This window comes from Motacilla alba, chromosome 1 (genome assembly GCF_015832195.1).
Source record: "Motacilla alba alba isolate MOTALB_02 chromosome 1, Motacilla_alba_V1.0_pri, whole genome shotgun sequence".
NCBI classification, from domain to species: domain Eukaryota; kingdom Metazoa; phylum Chordata; class Aves; order Passeriformes; family Motacillidae; genus Motacilla; species Motacilla alba.
In genome coordinates, this window is record NC_052016.1 from 9,122,040 (window position 1) to 9,131,814 (window position 9,775).

The 9,775-nt window shown below is 54.5% G+C and overlaps 1 protein-coding gene across 3 annotated transcripts in view; it reads right to left on the reverse strand.

Annotated features, from left to right (window-relative positions):
• TIAM1 (TIAM Rac1 associated GEF 1) overlaps positions 1-9,247 on the reverse strand; it is a 155,430-nt gene extending 146,183 nt beyond the window's left edge. For 2 of the 3 annotated variants that reach the window (XM_038129945.1, XM_038129971.1), the window contains exon 1: positions 9,088-9,154. The gene's annotated coding sequence lies outside the window, so the exon portion shown is untranslated. Of the gene's footprint in view, positions 1-9,087 lie in introns of all 3 variants that reach the window. The other variant, XM_038129997.1, reaches the window with a different exon arrangement.
• Between the last annotated feature and the right edge of the window lie 528 nt (positions 9,248-9,775).

The following is a 9,775-nucleotide window of genomic DNA, read 5'->3' on the forward strand; positions in this document are numbered from 1 at the left end:
CAGGGTGCCCAGAGCAGCTGTGGCTGCCCCTGGATCCCTGGCAGTGCCCAAGGCCAGGCTGCAGGGACTGCAGGAGCTTTGACACTGCACTTCATTCACCCTTCACCTCAGCCACATACACATTAAAATAAATAAACAAACCAACCAAACCAAGCCCAGCCCACCCAGAGCATGGATGGCCATCAGCGGGACTGCTGGCTGCTGGTCAACACCCCCCAAGCCTTTCTGGAGTCACCCCAAGCCTCACACAACACACACCTGACAGATATGATGCCATCTGCCCATTTTCAAGGTCATATTGCCCAGAGAGAAACTCATGATGTCCTAAAAACCAAGGGAGAGGCTCCCTCTGGGAAAAACAACAAAAAAGAGCTGCTTAATACAAATAGGCTGCAAAATCCTCCCCAGTGCACATGACTGGAAGCTGGGGGAGCATTGTGGGGAAGTGTCAGCAGCACCTGCCCAGGTGTGTCCTCATGCCTAGGACAGAAGGGTCTGGCAGTATTTAGTACCCTCGTATTACAAATACAGAAATACAGATGTATTTCAGAGTGGAAGAAAATTCAGAATGCCTTCAGAGGGAGCTGCACAAAGTTCTCCAGGTTCACCCAGGTTGAGCTCACCCCAAATCCTGCCCCTCCAAACACCCACAAGTGGCCAAAAGAAAATTGTCCTTTTATTCTCCTATCTTCTGAAGCCTTCCTTTGATGCAAATCAGAACACTCCCCTGAAATCACATGCTGCCAACACACAATTTCCACGTGTGGAAGACAAGCAGGAATTTCACACCAATTCCAAGCTGAAATCTAAACAGCTTTAATTTGGGACGCAAGGGCAAAAACTTGCATTGCCAACAAATAACTGCCCAAAGCAAAACAAGGCACTGGCCCCTCTCACAGAGCCCTTTCAGAGAGGACAGAGGCACATCAGGAGGGTTCCAGTGCCATAATTACAATTAATCCATTACTTAATCTCCTCATCACTCTGGGGCAAGCACTGCTCTCAGACATTTGAAAACCACAGAATCATCCAGGTTGGAAAAGCCCTTCCAGGCCATGGAATGTGCCTTGTGTCTGATCCCCACCTTGTCACAGCCCTGAGTGCCACATCCAGACCCTCCAACCTTCCTGGACACCCCTTCCAATGTCTGATCTTTCTAGGAAGAAATCCTGCTGATGCCCAATCATCTGAACCTCCCTAGATGACACATTCCTGTTCAAGCCATCCTACTCAGGAAAACTGGAAAAGAGAAAAGGAGCTGGAAAATGCCCAGGTAACACCAGTGGCTTCATGCAAAGCTCCAAGAAAAGCAGATTCTCAGCCAAGGCCCAGAAGCTCCCACATTGGGGGGTCCCACCCTCCTGTCCAGCTCTTGAGCTGTGGTTTAAATGGTCCATGAGCTGCTCCAGTAACTGGATATGCAGAACCCCATACCAGCAAGTCCCTCTCACTCAGAATATTCCACCTAGCACACAGAGAACAGATTGAAACAGGCAGGGAATGAGTTTAACCAGCCCTTGGGACACAATAACTCTGTGTTACCAACACAGTCTGAGAGCAGACAGGGCAGGAATAGAAATTCTGGCAGGTTTTGTGACACTTCAGCTCTGTGTCTCACATGGCAGGTTTAGGAAAGACCTCAAACACTCATTTTTTCTTTGCTTTATTAGCAGAGGAAAAGAAAATATTCCAGCATGGGAGCCCTGAAGCTAAAATTAAACCCCTGTAATTTGGGTTCAGCAGAAGTTGGTACAATTCAGATCCTGGCCACAATGAGAGGTCTCCAGCATTATCAGCTGTCAACAATCCCTACTGGCCAGCACACAAACCAGCTTTGTTCTGCACTGGAAGCCACAAACGCAAGCAGCAGTAATTGCTACCAAAGGCAAAACACACAGAAACCCCGGCCAGGCCAGGCAAAATAACTCTGCAAAGAGGAATGGACACACAACTCCTGCCATCTCCACTCACAGCTTTAGAAAACCACCAGGAAAATCCAATACTGCGTACCCAGCAGAGCAGGGGGCTAGGGAGCAGCAGAAAGGATCCTAAAAAGCCACTTGTCACCGATTAGGAGCTGTTTAATGGAACATCCTGTTCATTAGTGCTGCAATTTCATTAGCGCTGTAAGGGAAAGCGACACATGCAAGAGGCAAAACGCCATCAGTGCCTGCTGGAACTGCACACGCTGCCACACTGAGCCCCAGCAAGCTCATCCCAACCCTCCGAAACCCCAAATCCATTCGTGCTAATTGCTCGCCTTATTTGCACCGAGGGATCTTCCAGCCTCCATAAAAAAGCGCATACAGAAGGCGATTTGCACAAAAGCAACTCGCTTTCCTGGTGGCTTTACATCCATCTAGCTATGCATTTCATTATGCTGGCAGGTGATCCTGTCAGCCCCAGCGCCCTTCCTCACAGCCAGCCCCGAGCAAGGGGGCAGCACGAGGCCATCCTGCTGCTAGAACCCACAGAATAAACCCAGTTTCGGAGAAATCCCAGAGCCACTGACTTCACTGCCACATCTGCCAGGGTGTCAGTGTGCCTCTCCCAGCACACAGGGATGGCTGGGCCAAGTTTAGTAGAAATGAGCCAGGATTTATGTTCACAGAATCCTGGGATGGCTGGGATCTCTGGAGATCACCCAGCCAACCCTTCTGCCAAGGCAGGGTCACCTGGAGGACAGAAATTTGGGATTTTGGGATGTCTCCAGAGATGGAGACAGCTGGGCAGCTGTTGCAGGGCTCTGCCCCCTCCATGGACAGAAGCTCTTCCCCAGGCTGAGGTGGAACTCGCTGCATTTCGGTTCACGGCCATCACTGACAGACACCAAACCCTCTGGATCAAAAGCCACTGCCACCTCCTGAAAGCCTGATGGCACCACAACATTAAGTGGCAAAGTTAACTGCACCCAGCTCTCCCTGCAGACTTTTTCCCCCTTTCTGTGTTTCTGCAGATTTTAAAGTGCCTCTGCAACTGCATCACACCTGCCCAGACACCAGGCAAGGCTCCTGGAGAAGGAACGAGCTCCAGATGGAGGCCTCCAGCAAGTCCTGGAGGCAGGAATGCAGAAGTGCAGGCAGGGCATGAATTTGGGCTTTCCTGGAAGCTCCAAAGAGCACAGAAACCCCGGGAGCTGGTTGGGTGGTCGGGAAGCAGGACTCTCAAGGTTCCAGACACACTTCCCATAAGAACTCAGCAGAGGGATGCAGTGGAAGGGCGGGAGAGGCCATTCCCCACCAGGCTAAGATCTGCCTTAGAAGAGCAAAGTGTGATGGGCTGGGGTATGGGATAATGTGAAACAACAAAACCTGCCTGCTGCTACAGCAATGGAAGGGACAAGCAGGGACTGGATCCCAGCAGGAACTGCCCTGGCTTGCTCAGAGCTGTGTGTCTGGCTGAGCACAGCTTCTAAGGGAGGCTGGGAAGCCAGAGGGAGGGCTGAAGCCATGACAAATCTACCAGGTCACTGTAAAACACAAAAATTACACGAAAAGATATAATTTAAAAAATAGGGGAGGTGAGGAATCAAAAAACCCAAAAGCCAAGCAAAACTTTCCTAATGCTGCTGGCTTTCTGCACACTTCCTCCTGCAGATCAGACAGGCAAGGCACAGGCAGTCAGGGGATTCATGTTCCTGCAGAGGAGTGCTGGTGTAGCAGGAAAAATCGTGGGCAAAGAATTCCACTGCAGCTTTCTGGCACGAGGTTTTACATCTCCAGATATAAGACGTTTTGAGTGAGAGATGAGAGATGTTTTCCAGCTGTGGTTTAACTGCAGCCCAGAGACATTCAGCTGCTCTGTAAAGGTAGCTCCAAGAGCACTTTTTGACAACAAAGGGAGAGGAAACTCCACTCATCTGACAGCGCTTTTGTCAGCTAGTCTGAGCGCTGGCTGAGGCAGGGAAAAGGATTTCTTCCTTTAGGTGCTTGGTTTGGGGGGATTGGGAGAGCAGGGATTGGGCTTCTCGACCAAGGGAAGGCTGTCCTGTCCCGCAGCAAGGCACACGATTAGGCAAAGCAAACGAGCTGTCAATAAACCCTTGGGCGTTCAATGAGATGTTGCTAATGGGGAGGCAAATGTGCACTGTCAGAATCCCTGCCACGAGAGCAGCAGCCCCCAAGTTATGCTTGATGTTTCTGTGATGAAGCTATTTTCAGCTGCTTTGAATCTTCTTCAGGAAAGGCAGGCTTGGAATAAAACAAATAAATAAATAAATTTTAAAAAAGAAGTCACGACTGTTCTGAGCCGAGATGCACTCACTTAATCAGTCCAGGTGTTTAAATTATTTATCCATGAGGAGGAAAACGGCACTAATCTTAGGCAGAGCGCATGTGAAGGGGAAAACAGACACAAAGGCATGCCAAAGGCTGTGATGCAGCAGAGGATCCTCTCACGCACAGGGGAACCCTGGCCAGAGGTGTCCCAAGCGCTTGTCACTGCAGCCTGGGCTGCACAACGCAGAACACAGAGGTTTGCTGCCACCAGAAGAAAGGTTTCCCGACTGGCAGGTGAAATTGTTGCTTTCAGCCAGCACAAAGCCCTAGTCCTAAGTTGGTACTTGGCCTAGCTGGAAGGGCAGAACTTTAAACTGGGCTTTTTTAAATCCCAGTGTCTGGAGGAGAACACAGCACTTCAGGAACTGCTCTGGCCCAGGTCAGTGCTCAGGAGCACCCTCCTCATCACCCACACACAGAAAGCAGCCTTGCCTTCCCTCTCCTCTCTGATCTGAGCCTCTTCCTCCTCCCTCTCACCTGCCAAAGCCGCAGGGAGGCTGCCCAGTCGGAAGATCCACGGCACAGCCCACTGCAGCCTTGCTCCAAACTAAAATCCCTTCCCGCACCACAAAGCTTGGGCCGAGCACAGAGAAGGAAAAACCTTCACCCTTCCTGAAAGCCACTCGGGGAGAAGCTCAAGGTATTGCAGCTCCATTCCAGCTGCTGTTTCAATCATTTTGTTTCCCTAATCTGGGCAGCACACCAAAGATCACAAGGTCTGGGGGTTAAGTTTCATTTCCAAAACATCTCCTAGGAGAAGAATCACTCCTCCATTTTATTCAGCAAAACCCACAGGCTGCTGCAGGGAGCAGCATCAGTGGGACATTACAGACTGGGTAAATATGTGAAGAGGAAAACACTGAGCTGGAAGGCTACTAATAAAAACAGAGATACTGGCTTTGTAATTCCTTTTGACACGAGCCAACACTTAAAGTCTCCTGGCTGAGTTTCCCCAAGAAACCTACACAGCACGTTGCAGCATCGCTGCTCAAACCAACACAGGCACCCAGCAGGTCCATTTCCAGGGGAATGTTGTGTTTGTTACTGACACAACACTTGCCTGAACGAGGAGAAACCAACAAGGAACAGACACCCGCTGCTTGGAAAGGAACATGGCTCTAACTGAGCTGCACTGGGAAAGTGACTTGTTTTTATACCCAAGGGCCCTGAAATTACTGCGCAGGTAAGTGTCTGGGAGACACTCTGGGAGCAGCAGCCAAAGGAGGGGGGAAGGAGAAGGAAATAATAGAAATAAAACAGATAAAATAGGAAAATAAACAGATAAAATAAGAAAAAATAATAACAGACCAGCCTTTGGCACCATGGCCGGCCCCTGCCCCAGGTAAGAGGATCCTGAGCCCCTTTCCTTCTTATTCCAGCCTTCAGCTGATGATTGTTTTCAGCTGACATCAGCCTTTTTACACTGTTTTTCCAGATTGTATTTTTGCCGTTAGTTCTGGTCAGAGACAAGACCACAGAGCCTGAATATCCTGAGAGCCTGAATATCCTCACAGAGCCACAGAACCTCCTGAGCTGGAAGAGCCCCACCAGGACCATCCAGCCCAACCCTGCCCTGCACATTCACCCCAAATCCCACACTGAGCATCCCTGGAGCACTGTCCAAAGGCTCCTGGAGCTCTGTGGGGCTGTGTCCGTGCCCTGGGGAGCCTGGGCAGTGCCAGTACCCTCCAACATCCAACACAAACCTGCCTGGCACAGCTCCAGCCCTTCCTGTCACTGTCCCAGGGAGCAGAGAGTGGAGCAGCCCCTCTGGAGGAAGCTGCAGACCCCAATGAGATTGCCCTCAGTCTCCTCTCCTCCAGCTGAACATTCCAAGTGCCCTCAGCTGCTCCTCCAGACCCTTCACCACCCTCGTGTCCCTCGGGCACTCTCCAACAGCTTGAGACCTTTTTTATGTTGCAGTGTCCAAAATTACCCCCGCTCAACGGGGCATGTGTCATTCCTTTTTGTCTTTTTTGGTTTTGCTTGGGATTTTTTTGGTGGATTATTTGGGGTTCTTTTAATTGAAGTGCCTTTTGCTGTACCTCTAAGCATAATTACTTTGGGGGCTGGCATTTCCCATCCCAGTTTTCATGGCAGAGGTACACACCTGAAGAAGATCTGCTTGGTCGTTCAAGGCTTTCAAGCACGTTCTCAGATAAGCACAGCTGTGTTTTTAACAGTAGCTGAGATTAGAGAATTTAAGAAAGGAAAATGTGATATAACGTTTCATGCTTTAGTTAACAGTCTTCCAAGACACAAAGCTGCTCCAGTTGCTCTGGAAACTGTAACTTGGACACAACCATGCAGATACATCAGCCCCCTGGCTATAAATGAAACCACTTCAGCAACGCTGCACATTTGTATGACAAACATTTATTACAGCAAGCATTGCACCCTGATCCTCCTACGGCAGGGGCACATCCTTTGGTCCCCCACAGCAGCGTACAGCTCTGATTTCCTCAGCGCTCTGAGGGTCTGCCACTGAAATAACAACCCCTCAGGTGAGGGAGAAAGGGGAGGCAGGGGTGGGTGTCAGGGATACACCAGGGACTCAGAGCTTGTTTGTGCCAGTAACGCACCCCAGGCACGACACCTGCCCCAAAAGGAGGGCTTGGAAGACAAAGGCACACGGTGGCCGGGCTGGGATTTGGTGCACACACTCCTGGCCCAGGAGAAGGCTGGGAATTCGTTATTCCTGCTCCCAGGCAGCTGGGAGCGGAGCAGGCAGTGGGAGCAGGAAAGCGGGAGGGGGATCTCCAACACGGAGCAGAGCGAGGGGTTTTGGCGGGGGAGGACCGGACACCGCGCCACAGCAGATGCCAGCCACATGGGCTTCTCAAAAACAGGGGGAAATATTCCATACACAAACCACGGCCTGAGTGCTGGTTGCTGTGGAAACCATAACTTTGAATTCAGTGGCTAAAACCCAGCGCTGCTATTTATACCGTGCTCCTCACTACAGCACGGGAACTTCGCCTCGAAAGCAGAGCTCTGGTACTCACAAACACGGTTCCCCCCCTTTACACACACTGAACCCCCCAAACCAGGCAGCACGAGGGCTCCCCAATGCTCCTCGCCACTGCACAGCACAGAAAACACCCAAAAAACCCCAGCAGTGCCTCTCCTCTTCCAAGCAAGGCCAGGTAGATCCCTGGAAGGACGTGGGGCAGGAGTCACTGGATTCTGCTTCGGTCAAGAGCATCCAAAGACACCAAAAAGCCAACAGCAGTTTATCTTGTCTCCCTCAAGGCAAATTCCAGTCAGCATCACCTGAGATTGTGCAGGGCCAGAGCCCAAAGTCAGTTACCATTAGAGCATTTGTGCAAGAACTCCAGAATATTGCCTTTAAAATCCCAGAAAGCATAACTGGGTCATTAATGCAGCAACAACAACAGAAGCAGAAAGGCTGCAGAATAAACACTTTTGGGGAGAATCCCTGTCACAACACGCATTTTCAAGCTGCTCTGCTGTGGGAGAAGGAAATGGCTTTTTCCTCCATGGGAATCATGATTTTGGGGCAGTAAGTGCTCTTAAAGTGGGAACAGCAGTGATCTGCTTGCAGCCTAAGCTGAGATGAGCCAACTACACTACATTCCTTTTCCACCTCCACCATTCCAGGGCCCGGAAGGGAAGAAACAGCCCCATTCATTGCCCAAGCAGGACGAAGGTGCAAGTGCAACACAGCCGTAACTGTGATCACAGGGTGACCATCCCCTTCCAAGACCCTTCCAGGGCCCCCAGACCGGCGCAGAAGGGCAAAGAAGGCAAAAGCTGGGAGGGAACCACACTCGCCAAGGTCACTCACACCCTCAGAATCCCACGGGACTGTCCCATCCCTGCAGCTCCCTGGGAAGAAGCAAGGGCAAGAGCTCCGTGCAATGCAGCCCAAGGCAGGGATTTCCAGGGCAAGGGCAGCCAGGGACTGCACAGGGACACAGCAGACCAGCTCCAGGAGCTGCCAAGCCAGGAAGGGTGGCAGGAAGGTGCTCTCTGTGGGATTGGGCCCTTACAGCACAGGTGAAGGAAGTCTCATCTGCCCTTGCTCAATAATTTACATCACAGCGCTGAAGTGTCATTGGAAACAACAGGAGCATTTTAATAACCCGGGAAGGGGGAAAGATGCTCTAATCACAGCACCCAACTAATCCCTCTACAGATCTCAGCCTCCCCTGATTTATTCCAGCACGTTTTTTAATCGGAATTTCAAAATTACTAACAACTCCCGAGTGCTACCCACTCTGTAGCCTGGTCAGTTTCCGCTACCCCGGTGCTCGGGATCAAGCGGGAGCGAAGGGCCATTGGCGAGGAACAACATGTCAGTTTCTCCCAGCGCTTCCCGAGCCAACGTGGTAGCGCTGGGAACACTCCTGCCATCCCATGAGCACCGGACCCCCGGCCTGCGACCATCTCTGGGGACCCGCAACTCCGGCGGGGCAGCGCTTCCCATGGATCCCGGCCTGTGAGCATCCCCGGGACCCGCAGCTCCGGGCCGTGCGTGCCTCGAGTGACCCGGCGGCCGGGGCGGGCGCCTCACCTGCCCCGCGCCGCTCACCTGTGCGCGCCTGGGGCCGCCCGCCCGCGGTTCAGCGGCGGGGCAGGCACCGGGCTGCGGCCGGCGGGGACATTCCCAGCGCAGCCCCGGCGCTCCCGGAGGCTGCGGCAGGGCCGGCTCGGGACCCGCCGCACGCCCCCCGCGCCGAGCGCAGCGGAGCGGCGGCGGAGCGGGGACGGGGCCGCCCGCGATGCCCGGGCGCGGGGCGCTCCGGCGAGCGCGGCGATGCGGCGCCGCGACCGGACGCGCACTCACCTGCACGGCGCCGGGGTCGCCGCCACCGCGGGCGGGCGGATGGCGGTGGGCAGCGCTGGGCGGCGGGCGGGCGGATGGCGAGGGCCGGTGGCGAGGGCCGAGGGCCGGGGGTCGCCGCTCGCCCCGGGAGCCGCTCCCGGTGCCCGCCGGGCGCCCGCGGCTCAGCGCGCGCCGCCGCCGATAGGCGCCGCTGCCGCCTTGATCCCTCCGCCCGCCGCGGGCGGCGCCGCCCCATTGGCCGCGCCGCGCGTCAATCCGGGCCTCGCCGGCCAATAGGAGGCGGGCGGCGGCGGCGGCGGGGCCTTTGGAGTCGGGGAGCCCCGTGCGTGACAATGGGCGCGCGCGGCCGCGGGAGGGGCGGGGCTGGGGGGGCGCGCGGGAGCGCGGCGCGCGCCGGGGGCTCGGCCAATCGCGGCGCGGTGCGCGCGGGGCGCGCGCAGCCCCGGCCGGGCCGGGCCCATCAGAGCCCCTCAGAGCCCATCAGAGCCCCTTAGCGCCCCCCGGAGCCCTTCAGGGTCCCTGAGAGCCCCCCCCATCAGAGCCCCTCAGAGCCCCCCAGAGCCCTTTAGGGTCCCTCAGAGCCCTTCAGGGCCCCTCAGAGCCCCCTAGAGCCCTTTAGGGTCCCTCAGAGCCCTTCAGGGCCCCCAGAGCCCCTCAGAGCTCCGGGGCCGCAGCAGCGGCGGCACCG